Raw genomic sequence first — 15,156 nt, forward strand, 5'->3', positions numbered from 1 at the left:
TTTTCAAGGTTCTGTCACTGATAAATACATGCTTAAGATGCTTCACCAAAGATAGTTTGACTATTTAGATTCAATTATTGCCCATTATCAAATTAAACATTAAAACATTTTAGGAACAAATCTTCCATTTTAAAATATTGCAAAGACTAAGTAAACATTGGCAAAAATACCTAGTAGCTTATTCTGATTCCTGTGATTTAACTTTCCTCTCTGTTCTCAAATGTCACATCCCTAAGCACAGCTTTAATTTCATGTTCCATTTTATTTTCCCCTAATGAACTTTTATGAATATCTGTCCTTTTATTTATATTTAATGTATGCTTAAGTGCTGAACTATGGCTAGTAAAAAGCAAGATTAAATCTTAAGTGAACTCTACCCTGGAAACCTCAGGGAAACCATGTGCTAATGTGCATAAAATGAAAACAGGATCCTGAATATTTCTAGTTTTTCCTTTATGTTTTGGTTTACTCTTCTCATTTTACTATATTGTGGGGGAAGTTCTTTCAGTAAATACTAATTCTTCCTACCTTTCCATCCTATTCCACAAGGGTTAACTGAGGATTTTGCTTTATATTTCTATTGTTATTTCCAAGTAGTTGTTTATATTCCTTTGGTTTAGTGAATGATAATTGTTTGAGCAGGAAGGGTTTTTTTTGCTTATTTGCTGCAGTTTACTATTTAGAATCAATATGTAGTTTGATTAATTATTTTAAGAGATGGGTCTCTCATTTTGGTCTTTTTATGTAGCTGAACCATCCTTCAAGCTTTGGAGTAATATATGTTTTGGCACATACCTCTACTAACCAAATTTATTCACAATGTAAGATGTAAATGGAGAGGGACTATATCGCTTTTCTTATCAGCAAAATTCAAACAAAACTAAAACAAAAATATTCTCTAACCTTGTAATCAGAGAGTAGAATATTCAAAATGTGTGGAGGGTAACTCTTAGAAGTTAATGTTAGGAATTGTGGGCCTTTTCTGTACGTATTCCTTATTTTTACGGTCCTTTGAAATATGTTTCATAAAAGAACAAAATAAAACCCAAGAAGAAGAATTAAGTGATGTGGAGATAGCAATCTACCAGAGAAAGAGTTCAGAGTAATGACTGTAAAGATGATCAAAGAACTTGGGAGCAGAATGGATGTACAGATGAGAAATTATAAGTTTTTTAACAGAGAATTAGAAAATATAAAGGACAAACAAACAAAATTAAATAATAAAATAACTGAAATGAAAAATACACTAGAAGGAATCAATAATAGACTAAGTGAGGCAGAAGAACAGATCAGTGACTGGAAAACAGAAATCACAGATTGCTGGAAATCACTGTGGCCAAACAGAAAAAAGAATAAAAAGAAACAAGGAAAGTTTAAGAGACCTCTGGGAAAACATCAAAAATGCTAATACTTGCATTATAGAGGTCCCATAAGGAGAAGAGACAGAGAAAGGGCCTGAGAAAATAATTGAAGAGATAATAGCTGAATACTCCCTTACCCTGGTGAAGGAAACAGTCACCATGGCACAATGCAATCAAAATGACAAAAATTAAAGATAAAGAGAGAATTTTAAAAGCAACAAGGGAAAAATAGCATACAAGGGAATCTCCATAAGGCTATCAGCTGATTTGTCCATAGGCCAGAATGGAGTGGCACATTATACTTAAAGTGATGAAAGAGAAAAACCTACAACCAAGAATACTCTACCCAGCAAGGCGCTTGTTCACATTTGATGGAGAAAACAAAAGCTTTACAGACAAGAAAAAGCTAAAAGAATTCAGCACCACCCAACTAGCTTTACATAAAATGCTAAAGGAACATCTGTAGGGAGAAAAGAAAAGGCCACAACTAGAAACAAGAAAACTACAAAATGGAAAATCTCACTGGTAAAAGCAAAAATACAATAAAGGTAGAAAATCATCCATTCAGAGAGCTCGTAGGGAGGTTAAAGACAAAAGTAGTAAAATCATTTGTATTCACAAAAAGCAGTTAAGGGATACACAAAAGAATTAGATGTAAAATATAACATCAAAAACCATAAACATGAGGGGAGGAGAGTACAAATGCAGGGTATGTAAAATGTGTTTGAAATTAAGAAATCAGCAACTTAAAACAAGCACATATATAGACTCCTATACAAAAACCTCACAGGTACTGCCAAAAAAAAATCTGTAACAGATATACACACACAAAAAAAGAAAAAGGAATCCAAACATGACACTAAAGATAGTAATCAAACCTCAAGAGAAGAGAGCAAAAGAAGGAAAGGGAACAAAAGACCTATAAAAACAAATCCAAAACAATGAATAAAATGGCAATAGAAACATACATATCAATAATTACCTTAAGTATAAACAGACTAAATGCTACAACCAAAAGACACAGACTGGCTGAATGGATACAACAACAAGACCCATATATTTGTTGCCTACAAGAAACTCATTTCAGATCTAGAGACATGTACAGACTGAAAGTGAGGGGATGGAAAAAGATATCCTATGAAAACGGAAACTAAAAGAAAGCTGGAGTAGCTATACTTATATCTGACAAAATAGACTTTAAAATAAAGATTGTCACAAGAGACAAAGAAGGAACTACATAATGATCAAAGGATCAATCCAAGAAGATATATCAATTGTAAATATACATGCACACAACACAAGAGCACCTCAATATATAAGGCAAATGTTAACAGACTAAAAGGAGAATTTGAAAGTAACACAATAATAGTAGGGAACTTTAACACCTCACTTACACCAATGAAAAGATCATTGAGAAAGAAAGTCAATAAGGAAACGCGGGCCTTAAATGACACATTAGACCATATGGTCTTAATTAATTTTTTATATGCCTTTCCTCCAAAAGCAGTAGAATACACATTCTTTTCAAGTGCACATAAAATATTTTCCAGGATTGATCACATGCTGGGCCACAAAGCAAGCCTCAGTAAATTTATGAAAACTGAAATCATATCAAGCAACTTATCTGACCACAACACTATGAGGGTAGAAATCAACTACGAGATTAAAAAAAATGCAAAAAACACGAACACAAGGGGGCTAACCAATATGTTACTAAACAACCAATGGCTCACTGAAGAAATCAAAGATGAAATCAAAAAATTATCTAGAGACAAATGAAAGTGAAAAAATAATGATCCAAAACCTATGGGACACAGCAAAAGCAGTTCTAAGAGGGAAGTTTATAGCAATACAATCTTACCTCAGGAAACAAGAAAAATCTCAAATAGAAAACCTAACCTTACACCTAAAGCAACCAGAGAAAGAAGAAGAAACAAAACCCAAAGGTAGAAGAAGGAAAGAAATCAAAAAGATCAGAGCAGAAATAAATGAAATAGAGGCTAAAAAAAGAGAAAAGATCAGTGAAACTAAAAGTTGGTTCTTTGAAAAGATAAACAAAATTGATAAACCTTTAGCTGGACTCATCAAGAAAAAAAGTGAAAGGGCCTAAATTAATAAATTCAGAAATGAAAAAGGAGATGTTACAACCAAAACCACAGAAATACAGAAGATCAGAAGAGACTGCTACAAACAACTATACACCAAGAAAACGAACAAAGTAGAAGAAATGGACAAATTCTTAGAAATGTACAATCTCCCAAGACTGAACCAGGAAGAAATAGAAAATACTGAGAGACCATTTACCAGTACAGTATCAAAAAACCAGCTCAATCAAAAAATGGGCAGGGGCTTCCCTGGTGGCGCAGTGGTTGAGAGTCCGCCTGCCGATGCAGGGGACACGGGTTCGTGCCCCGGTCCGGGAAGATAGATCCCACATGCTGCGGAGCAACTAAGCCCGTGCGCCACAACTACTGAGTTCACGTGCCACAGCTTCTGAAGCCCACGTGCCTAGAGCCCATGCTCCACAACAAGAGAAGCCACCACAATGAGAAGCCCATGCACTGCAACGAAGAGTAGCCCCCGCTCGCCGCAACTAGAGAAAGCCCACATGCAGCAAGAAAGACCCAACACAGCCAAAATAAATAAATAAATTTTAAAAAAATGGGCAGAAGACTTAAGTAGACGTTTCTCCAAAGAAGACATATGGATGGCCAACAGACACATGAAAAGATGCTCAATATTGCTAATTATTAGAGAAATGAAAATCAAAACTATAATAAGTTAACACCTCACACCAGTCAGAATGCCCATCATTAAAAAATCTACAAATAACAAATGCTGGAGACATTGTGGGGAAAAAGGAACCCCTCCTACTCTCTGGGTGAGGATATAAATCGGTGCAGCCACAATGGAGAAAATCTGGAGGTTTGTTAAAAAAATAAATCTAGAGTTACTGTATGATCCTACAACCCCACTCCTGGGCATGTACCCAGAGAAAACTCTAATTCAAAAGATACACACACACCAGTGCTCACTGCAGCACTATTTATGGTAGCTAAGACATGGAAGCAAACTAAATGTCCATCAACAGATGAATTGATCAAAAAGATGTAGTATATCTTTTATTTTACCATAAAAAATAATGAAATAATGCCATTTGCAGCAACATGGATGGACCTAAAGATTATTATATTAAGTGAAGTAAGTCAGACAAAGACAAATAACATATGATATCACTTATATGTGGAATCTAAAAAAATGACAGAAATGAACTTATTTACAAAAACAGAAATACAGTCATAGACATAAAAATAAAACACGGTTTCTAAAGGGGATTGTGAGGGGGATGGGGGGAGAGATAAATAAGGAGTTTGGGATTAACATATACACACTACTATATATAAAATAGGTAAATAAGAAGGACCTACTGTATAGCACAGGGAACTATATTCAGTATCTTAGTAAGTTAACTATAGTTCAATTAAGAAAAAGACTGCATTGTATTGGAATCAGTATAAATACTCAATGTCACAAAATAAAGTCCAAAAGTAAGCCTATAAATAATCAGTCAATTGATTTTCAACAGAAGCACCAAGGTAATTCAGTGAGGAAAGAAGAGACTCTTTAAGCTGTTGGAATAACTGGGTAGCTTTACATTAAAAAAAGTACATCAGCTTCTACCTCATACCATAAAGAAAAGTTGATCCAAGATGAATCACCAACCTAAACATAAATTCTAAGAGTTTCAACATTCTAGAGAAGACTTAGAATACATTTTCACAATTCAGGCAAATAATTTTTAGAGAACTTAGCAAAAGCACTAAGCATAAAATGAAAAATGGTAAATAGTATTTCATCAAAATTAAAAACATCTGCTCATCAAGGAATGCCATTGCCTAAATGAAAAATCTAACCTAGACTGGGAGAGGATATTTGCAATGCACATAATCCAAAAAAGATATCTTAACCAGAATAAATAAAGAACTTCTACAATTTGATGATTTTTAAAAAGGAAAACCAATTTGAAATACTTGAATAGACACTTCACAAAGGAAATATATGAATGGCTAATTAGCAAATGAGAAAATGCTCAACATCCAGTCATCAGGAAAAAAAGAAAAAATATATCACTTTACATAAGCTTGAATGGCTAGAGTTAAAAATACTGATACATGAAATGTTGGTAAGGATGTGGAGCAAATGGAACACTCACACATTGCTTGTGTGAGTGTAAAATGCTACAACCACTTCTGAAAACAGAAAAATTATAAATATAATTTTTATTACTTGTATCATATTCTGTATTTTTACATAATCTATTGTGTGTTATATCTATTATATACATAATACCTCAGCAATTCACCCTAGAAAAATAGAAATAGAAACCCACAAAAATAGTTGTATAATAATGTTGAAGACAGTTTTATTCACAGTACCTAAAAGCTGTACACAACCAGTATATCCTTAGGTAGACAGATAAATCAATTCTGATATGGCCATGAAATGGAATACTATTCAGCAGTAAAAAGCAATGTACTACCAACACATACAATAACAAAAATATGACTTAATCTCAAAAACATCTTTTGTATTTGGCTTTTTTGACTCAAAAAAGCCAAATACAAAAGAGAACATACTATATACATCCATTTCTAAGAAGTCCTAGAAAAAGCAAAATTAATCTAGGGTGAAAAAAGTGAAATGATGATTGCCTGTCAGTGTCTGGGGATTGACTGTAAAAAGCCATGAGGAAAATTAATGAGGTGATAAAATCATTCTATACCTTAATTGGGTTAGTTATTACAAAGGTTTATATATTTTTCAAACCTCATTGTATTCTACACTTTGAAATCTGAATGTTTTGCTTCATGTAAATTACTTTTTTTAAATAATCAAGAAGAAATGAAAAGGAAGAACTATGAGGAGCATTAGCCTGTATTTTACTTAAAAACAAAATTCTCATTATGATGTTTTGACCTTCTTTTTGGCTGGGGAGAGACTACCCCTCCCAGGGTGAGCCAATTCTTAGAGTTAACAAAAAGCTCATCTGGAATTTGGTTTTGATATACAAACGAACCAGTCCAGAGCCATACCTCCTTTATTTGGCCTACACATGCCAGGAGATAATATGATTCTCCCTTAATCATCTAAGTGCCAGATGCCAGGCAGCTAGAGATAGCCCCCTATAGACGAAAGCCTATTGAAATTACTCAAACTAGCCAATCCTAAGCTGCTTAGCTTTCCCTGATTTGCCTTTCCTGCAGAAAACCCAGTAAAGGCAGTGGTCTAAATATTCCCTTTGTTCCTGTCTTCTGCATCCTGAACACCCTGGTGTTTTTCCCATGTGGTAATGCATGGCATACCATGCCTTCTCTTTCTATAATCTGTGATTATAATAAATGTTTTCCTGAACCTCTCCTCTGTCTTTTCTTGTGGCCTCACATGAATGATCATTTCATAAAATGACACAAAATAAAGCCCAATCAGATTACAAAACATAGTATAAATATTGGATAATTAAATAACTAAAAGAGATAGACTAACCATTTGATTAAAATACATAGTCCATATATAAGCTTATACATGGAAACAATGTGAGTAAAAACAAACTTTGTAATACATGGTTTGGGGCAACTGGTAGTGATCTGGAAAACAAATAAAGCTATATCCCTACCTCAAACCATTACATATTACAAAGATTGATAAAATTGACTAAATGAAAAAATTTTAAACCTTCATTAAAAAATACCCTATGCAAGGTGCAAGAGGGAGGAGATGGGGATATATGTATATGAATAGCTGATTCACTTTGTTATAAAGCAGAAACTAATGCACCATTGTAAAGCAATTATACCCCAATAAAGATACTAAAAAAAAAAAAAAAGATTACCCTATGCAAGGTCAAGGACAAATGACAAATTGAAGGTAAACAATTCATGTGACAGAAAAGGATCTAACATTTCCAACATAAAAAATTCTCATAGAAGTCAGAAAAAAAGAAAAATATCTTAATATGAAATGGAGAAAAAACATGGACAGAGAATAAGAAATAGAAATTGTCCTTAAAACATGAAAAGATGCTCAACTTCACACATAATAAGAGAATAGCAAATTGAAACTACACTGAAATACCACTTCCTTTTAGATTATAACACACTCTTTCCACTTTATGATGAAGAATTATAACTTACAGGAAAAGCAAAATTTCAAATGTATGTGTCCTTTGACTCAGCATTGCCACTTCTGGAAACAATCCTGCACAACACACACACACACACGCACACACACACACACATACATGCACACAAGCACACATCAAACAATATATGTGCAAAGTTATTGATTGCAAGATTGTTTGTAATGACAAAGTCTGAAAACAACTCAGTGGACAACGATGGTGGACTAGTGAAATTACCCATGTTTCATTCACAGAATGGAATATATTGATAGTATAGTTATTAATAACTGATAAGAAATATCATGCATGGCAAAGACCTCCAGGATATATCAAGTGGAAAAAAAGCGAACTACAGAGTAATGTATATTATGTTATCTTTTGTGCAAAATGGGAGGAAAATAAGAACATTCAAGTTCATTTGTATTTGCATAAAGAAAAAATGGAAGAATGTATAAATAATACTAGTAAAAATATGTTCTCACTTCAGCAGCATATGTATTTTCAGTATTGAAATTGGAACTATATAGAGAAGATTAGCATAACTCCTGCAAAAGTATGCCACAGAAATTCATGATGTGTTTCATAGTTTGGGGAAGAAAAGAAACATTTACATTCATGAAGCTAAAAGATCCCCAAACTGAATCAACCAAAAGATTATAATGAGATGTATTATAATCAAATTGCCACAAGTCAAAGACAAAGAGAGAATTTTGAAAGCAGTGAGGGAAAATCGATTCTTCACATATAAGGGAGTGCTCATAAGACTATCAGTAGATTTCTCAGCAGGAAATTTGCCGGCCATGAGATAATAAGGTGATATATTCAAAGTACTGAAAGAAAAATACTGACAACCAAGAATTCTATACTCAGCAATAGTACCTGTGAAAATGTAGACGAGATTAAAAATCATTCCTAGACAAACAAAAACTGAGGGAGTTTGGCACCACTAGACCTACCTTAGAAGAAATGCTTTAGAGAGTTCTTCAAGTAGAAAGAAAAACATGCTAAAAAGTAACATGAAAGCATTTGAAAGTGTGAATCTCATTGGTGAAGCTAAATATATAGACATACACAGATTAAATTAAGACTGTAATGGTGATGTGTAAATTACTTTTTACCCTAATATAAATGTTAAAAATTTGTTAATAGATAAAAAATACAAATATAAGCAAACTCTCACTATAAGAACATAAAGTCTCTGGGGTGGAATAGAAGTGTAGTATTTCAGTATGGGATTGAAGTTAAACTATTATCAACTTAAAATAGAAGTTACAACTATAAAGATAAATATGCAAGCCTTGAGCTAATCTCAAAGGAAAAAAACTACAATAGATACCAGGAAGGTAAAGAGAAAAGAATCAAAGCAAATCACCAAATAAAATCATCAGAGAACAAAGGAAAATGGCAAGAGAGGAAGAGAGGGACAAAATAGACAGAAAATAATTAACAGAATGGCAATAGTAAGTCTTTACATAATTTTCTTAAGTGTAAATGAATTAAACTCCCTAATCAGAAGGCACAGAGTGACTGAATGGATTAAAAAAAAACCAAGTTCCAGCAATATGTTGTCTACAAGAGACTCACTTTAGCTTTAAAAGCACAGATAGGCTGAAAGTTAAGGGATGGAAATAGATATTTCATGCAAAGGGTAATCAGAAGAAAGTGGGTATGGATATAGGGAAAAAAAACAGACGAATTCTAAAACTGTCTCTAGAGACAAAGAAGTTCATTATATAAGGATAAAAGGGTCAATTCAACAAGAAGATGTAACAGTTATAAATATATATGTACCTTATGTCAGAACATCTAAAAATATAAAGCAAATATTGATAGATTTGAAGGTAGAATTCCACAACAATACAGTAAGGGTAAGGGGCCTCAAATATCCCACTTACAATAATAGATAGAATATCCAGATAGAAAATCAATTTTAAAAACCCAGCTGGCTTGAATAACACTATAGACCAAGTATACCTAAGAGACAGAACTTACAACCAACAGGAAAATACTCATTCTTCTCAAGCACACACCAAACATTCTTCAGGATAGATCAAATGTTAGGCCACAAAACAGTCTTAGCAAATTTAACTACACCAAAATCATTCCAAGTATCTTTTCTGACCATATTGGAATAAACCAGAAATCAATAACAGCAAGAAAACTGGAAAATGCACAGATACATAGAAATAAATCAACACACTTGTGAACAACCATTGCACCAAAGAGGAAATCGAAAGGGAATTTAAATACTATTTTGAGACAAATGAAAACAAAAACACAACATACTGAAATTTATGGGAAGCATCAAAAGAAGTACTGAGAGGAATGTTTGTAGCAATGAATGCCTACATTGAGAAAGAAGATAGATCTCAAATAAACAAAGTAATTTTACACCTTAAGAACCTAAAAAGAATAAACTGAATGCAGAATTAGCAGAAGGAAGGTAATAATAAAGATTAGAGCAAATATAAATCAAATAGAGATTAAAAAGATAGAAAAAAAACTGAGTTGGCTTTTTGTAAAGATAAACAAAATATAGAATCCCTTAGTTAAGTTAACTAAGAGTAGAAGAGAGATGACTCAAATAAATAAAATCAGAAATGAAAGAGGAGATATAATAATGGATACCTCAGAAAAGAAAAAGATCATAATGGACTATCATGAACAATTAAATAACAACAAGTTGGATAACTGAGAAGAAACTGATAAATTCCTAGAAACATACAATCTGCCAAAATTGAATCAAGAAGAAATAGAAATCCTGAACAGACTAATAAACACATAAGGAGATTCAATCAGCAACTAAAAGACTCCTGATGAAGAAAAGCCCAAGACCAGATGGCTTCACTGCTGAGTTACACAGAACATTCAAAGAAGAATGAATACTGATACTTCTCAAACTGCTTCAAACAACAGAAGAGAGAACACTTCCAAACTAATTTTATGAGACCATCATCACCTTGAAAACCAGACAAAGGCAATAGAAGAAAAGAAAACTACAGGCCAATATTGCTGATGAACATAGATGCAAAAGTTCTCAATAAAATACTAGTAATCCAAATTCAAAAGCATACTAAAAGACTTTTGTGTCGTAATTAAGTGAGATGTAAGGATGGTTCAACCACACAAATCAATCAATGTGGTACATCATTTTTTTTAAAAAATGAAAGGAAAAAAACCATATGAGCATCTCAATAGATGCAGAAAAAGCATTTGACAAAATTCAACATGTGTTTATGAAAAAAGCTCTCAACAAATTGGGCAAAGAAGGAACATACCTTAACATAACAAATGCCATATAACATAAGCCCCAGCTAACATCATACTCAGTGGTGAAAGGTTAAACATTTTGCTTCTAAGGTGAAGGTGCCCACTCTTACCACTCCTATTCCACATAGTACTAGAAGTGCTAGTCAGAACAATTAGGCAAGAAAAAGAAAGTTCCTCAAAACATTAAAAATAGAACTACTTTATAGTCCAGCAATCTGTGTATATGACCAAAGAAAATGATACCAGAATCTTGAAGATATTCTTGCACCTGCACTCCCATGTTAACTTCAGCATTTTCAAAATATCCAACATCAGAAACCAATCTAAATGTCAGTGAATGGATGAATATATACAAGTGAATATTATTCAGCTTTAGAAATAAGTAAATTCAGCCATTTGCGACAGCATGGGTAAATCTGGAGAATATTTTGCTAAGTGAAATAAGTCAATCACAGAAATACAAATACTACATGATCTCACTTATATGTGGTATCTAAATTAGTCAAACTCATTGAAACAGAGAGTAGAATAATGTTCACCAAAGGAGGGAGAAATGGAGTGATGTTGTTCATGCTGCATAAAGTTTCAGTTTTGCAAGATGAATAAGTTCTGGATATCTAATGTCCAACAATGTGACAATAGTTAATATTGTATTGTACACTTGAAATCTGCTAGAGAATAGATTTAAATGTTATTACATGAACACATGCACATGAAAGGTGACTATATGAGGTGATTAATATGTTAATTAGGTTGATTGTCATTAATATTTCATAATGTATACATATATCAAATTATCATATTATACACTTTAAATGTATACAATTTTTAATGGTTAATTATACCTCAAAAAAGCTGAAAGAAAATAATGTCCTATGTATAATGTGAGGATGATAAAACATGGTGGATGTAAACAGGGATGGGGAACCAGATCTCTCTACATATTTATTTTTCTAATGTTTTGAAATATGTCCATTATGCAAACATTAAATTAAGAAAACAATAAAGAAAAACTATGAAAGACCTAACCTTTAGCTTTGGCTAGAGGGAGGGCCACTTATGTGAAAAGCAGGAAAAGGAAAGTAGATTGATTTAAATGTAGTCAATAGTAATTAAAGAAATGTGTTGTGTACAGATAGCTCAGTCAAAGACGCATACCCTAAGAAAACCATAATTCAAAAAGAGTCATGTACCAAAATGTTCATTGCAGCTCTATTTACAATAGCCCAGAGATGGAAACAAAGACAGTTAAAATATGACAAATAGTAGAACAGTAATTAACAAGAATGGCAAAAATCCAACAAATTCTTTGAAATAGGAAAATATGTGCTTGTATAAAGCAGAATATAAAGAAGGAGTTAAGGGGAAAGGAAATATTGATCTAGATGAAGAATCAGGGAATAAATGTAGGACAATGGTTTATTGGGGCTCGAGAAAAGATAAAGTACACAGATTAAAGAGAGGTACAAAAGGAAGAATGTAAAAAATGATAAACACAAATAACTTTTTTAGATGAAGTTGGGGTAGATGAAAATACATTTTCTGTATACTTAATAAAGAAAGATTTGAGGTCATCACCTTGAAGGACAGGGTAAGTAAATGGGATTTAAGGGGGAAAAGATATTATTGTCATTGTGAAACATAAGCCAATGAGAAGATGAGGCATGTAAAATAGGATTGCTAAACTATGGTCAAAGCTAAGATTTAGCTCAAACACAAAATCTTGGACTATACTACATTTTTCCACTTTTAGGATGATATTCTAAAAATATTCTAACAAAGATGTGAAGAAGCAGAAGGGGATTAGTACATGTTAAATCCCTCAAAACCTGAAGGGTAAGTACTGTTATTATTCACATTCTACAGATGATGAAATTGAAGCTTAGAGTCAATAAGGAATTTTCCTACAGACACTCTCCTAGAAAATGGTAGAGTCAGAATTCAAACACAGGTTGATCTGACTCCAATGTTCATGTTCCTTATCACCAAGCCTGGCACATAGAAGGCATTCATGGAGTACTTTTGGAATGACTGTCCACTAAGAATATAAATAATAAATTATGGAAATAAACAACATTGGAGAATGGGCAGTCAGAATTAACAAATAGCAAAAGGTAATACAAAAAGTTGATTTGTTGGAGAGTAAAACACTGAAATACTGCTAAAACATTCATCAAATATTTAAATCACTTTCCAAATCTCTACTGGGACTTGAAAATGCTGAGATAATGTTAGGTATATTTAGAAAATAATCTGTGAAATCTATATAAAAAATCTGTCAAAGTAAAAATATATATTGCCTTAAGGATTGAAAAATTTTATACTTCTCCTAAACTTATAAAATAAAATATCTTATATATAATCAGCAATTATAGAGTACAATAACTGTATGCATGCTCTTATCAAAAACAGAAAATATTGAAGACTTACTTGGTTGATATGACATACACACATATAAATTGGAAACATGGTGAAAACAATTATTTACACACAGACACACAAACATGCAATCCTCTACATATGTATGTGAATAAACACACAGAAACTTATGAACCTTTTGAAAGCATCAAAAGAACTATTGTTCAGAGGCAGGTCTTTCAGGCTGTACTTGCACAGAGATATAACATTTATCCTTAGTAAATTAAGCTTCACATGCAAATAAAACTGTTCATCTGCTACTTGGAAAAATAGAGAAAAATCATTAAGCTTTTCTCTGGGATTAAACTGGACACTTTCATTAAAAGTACAATATGTTAGATCACTAAAATGATTAACACATATCCAAGAATCACATCACATGGCCAAAGTACCATAAGAATATTTTTAGTTTCATTGCCCTTGCTTTTGGAGTCAGATCAAAAATAATCATTGCCAAATTTATGTGAAGGAGTTTATTGCCTATGTTTTCTTTTAGGATATTATGTTTTCAGGTCTTATGTTCAAGTCCTAATTCCATTATGAGTTAAGTTTTGTGTATGGTGTAGTTTTGTGGTCCAGTTTCATTCTTTTCATATCCAAATTTTCTAATATAATTTATTGAAGAGACTGTCCTTTCCCCATAGATTATAATAGGCTACTTTGCTGTAAATTAATGACCATATAAGGGTGGATTTATTTTTCAGGTTTCTCTATTCTGTTCCATTTGGTCTATGTGCCTGTTTTCATGCAAGTAATATACTGTTTTGAGTATTATAGATTTGTAATATAGTTTAAAATAAATATATATATATATATGCCTCTGTTTTTTTTTCTACCTTCTCAAGATAGCTCAGGGTATTTTTTTCATATATAAGTGTTCACAGGAACTTTATTTATAATAGTCCCAAACTGGAAACAGTTTAAATATTCACTAAGAGATGAATGGACAAACAATGGTGATATAACAATACAATGGAAAACCACTTGCCAAAGAAAAGAGAGAAATGATGAGGCAACAAACATGGATGAATCTCAAAAATATCATGCTAAGTGAAAGAAACTAGATATAGGAGAGAATCTGCTGTATTATTCCATGTATATCAAACTCTAAAAGAGACCAATCTAATCTGTTGTAAAATAAATCAGAGTAATGATTGCAATTTGGGAGAAAAGATAGACTTGAAAAGGGTGTGAGGGAACTTGCTAGAGAGATAGAAATTTTTTAAAATCTCATTTTGGGGTTATGGTTACAAAGTAATTTAATTGGTCAAAACACATTGAATAGAACACTTAACATCTGTGCATTTTATTGAATGAAATTATACATCAACCAAAAATGAGATGGAAATATAAGTGCCAATATCTAGATATTAGGAGTCTTAGGAGAGTAAAATAAATCAAGGGAGGAGATATTTGAAGAAATAATGAAGATAACCTTGGAACTGAAGAAAGAAGAAAGATCTCAGTTTCAAAGAGTGCCAAATACACCAAACAGGATGGGTAATGAAAAATGCACACTTAGAAATATTAGAGTGAGTATCAGAAAACAAAACATTCTAAAACTCTAAAAAAAGAAAAAAGAAAAAGAGACCACTTACAAAGGAATGAGCTTCAAAATGAATTGACCAAAACAACAAAGGAAAAGAATTTGAAGTGAGAATTTTATATCCAGCTAAACATCCATTCAAATGTTAAAGGCTAAAAACAGTCAGAGCATTCAATGGCTCAGGTTTCAACAAAAATACAGTCCTCCCTCGAAAAACATTTTTTTTTTTTTTGCAGTATGCAGGCCTCTCACTGTTGTGGCCTCTCCCATTGCAGAGCACAGGCTCCAGACGTGCAGGCTCAGCAGCCATGGCTCACGGGCCCAGCCACTCTGTGGCATGTGAGATCTTCCTGGACCGGGGCACGAACCCGTGTCCCCTGCAT

The 15,156-nt window shown here is 32.8% G+C and overlaps 1 non-coding gene across 1 annotated transcript; it reads left to right on the plus strand.

Moving 5' to 3' along the window:
• Window positions 1–8,027: 8,027 nt before the first annotated feature.
• On the plus strand, window positions 8,028–8,129 carry LOC112395178 (U6 spliceosomal RNA). Its single transcript, XR_003002314.1, has one exon. It is a non-coding gene; the product is annotated as a U6 spliceosomal RNA (small nuclear RNA).
• Window positions 8,130–15,156: the final 7,027 nt, after the last annotated feature.

Source organism: Neophocaena asiaeorientalis, unplaced genomic scaffold (genome assembly GCF_003031525.2).
Source record: "Neophocaena asiaeorientalis asiaeorientalis breed wild unplaced genomic scaffold, Neophocaena_asiaeorientalis_V1.1 scaffold186, whole genome shotgun sequence".
Classification (NCBI taxonomy): Eukaryota; Metazoa; Chordata; class Mammalia; order Artiodactyla; family Phocoenidae; genus Neophocaena; species Neophocaena asiaeorientalis.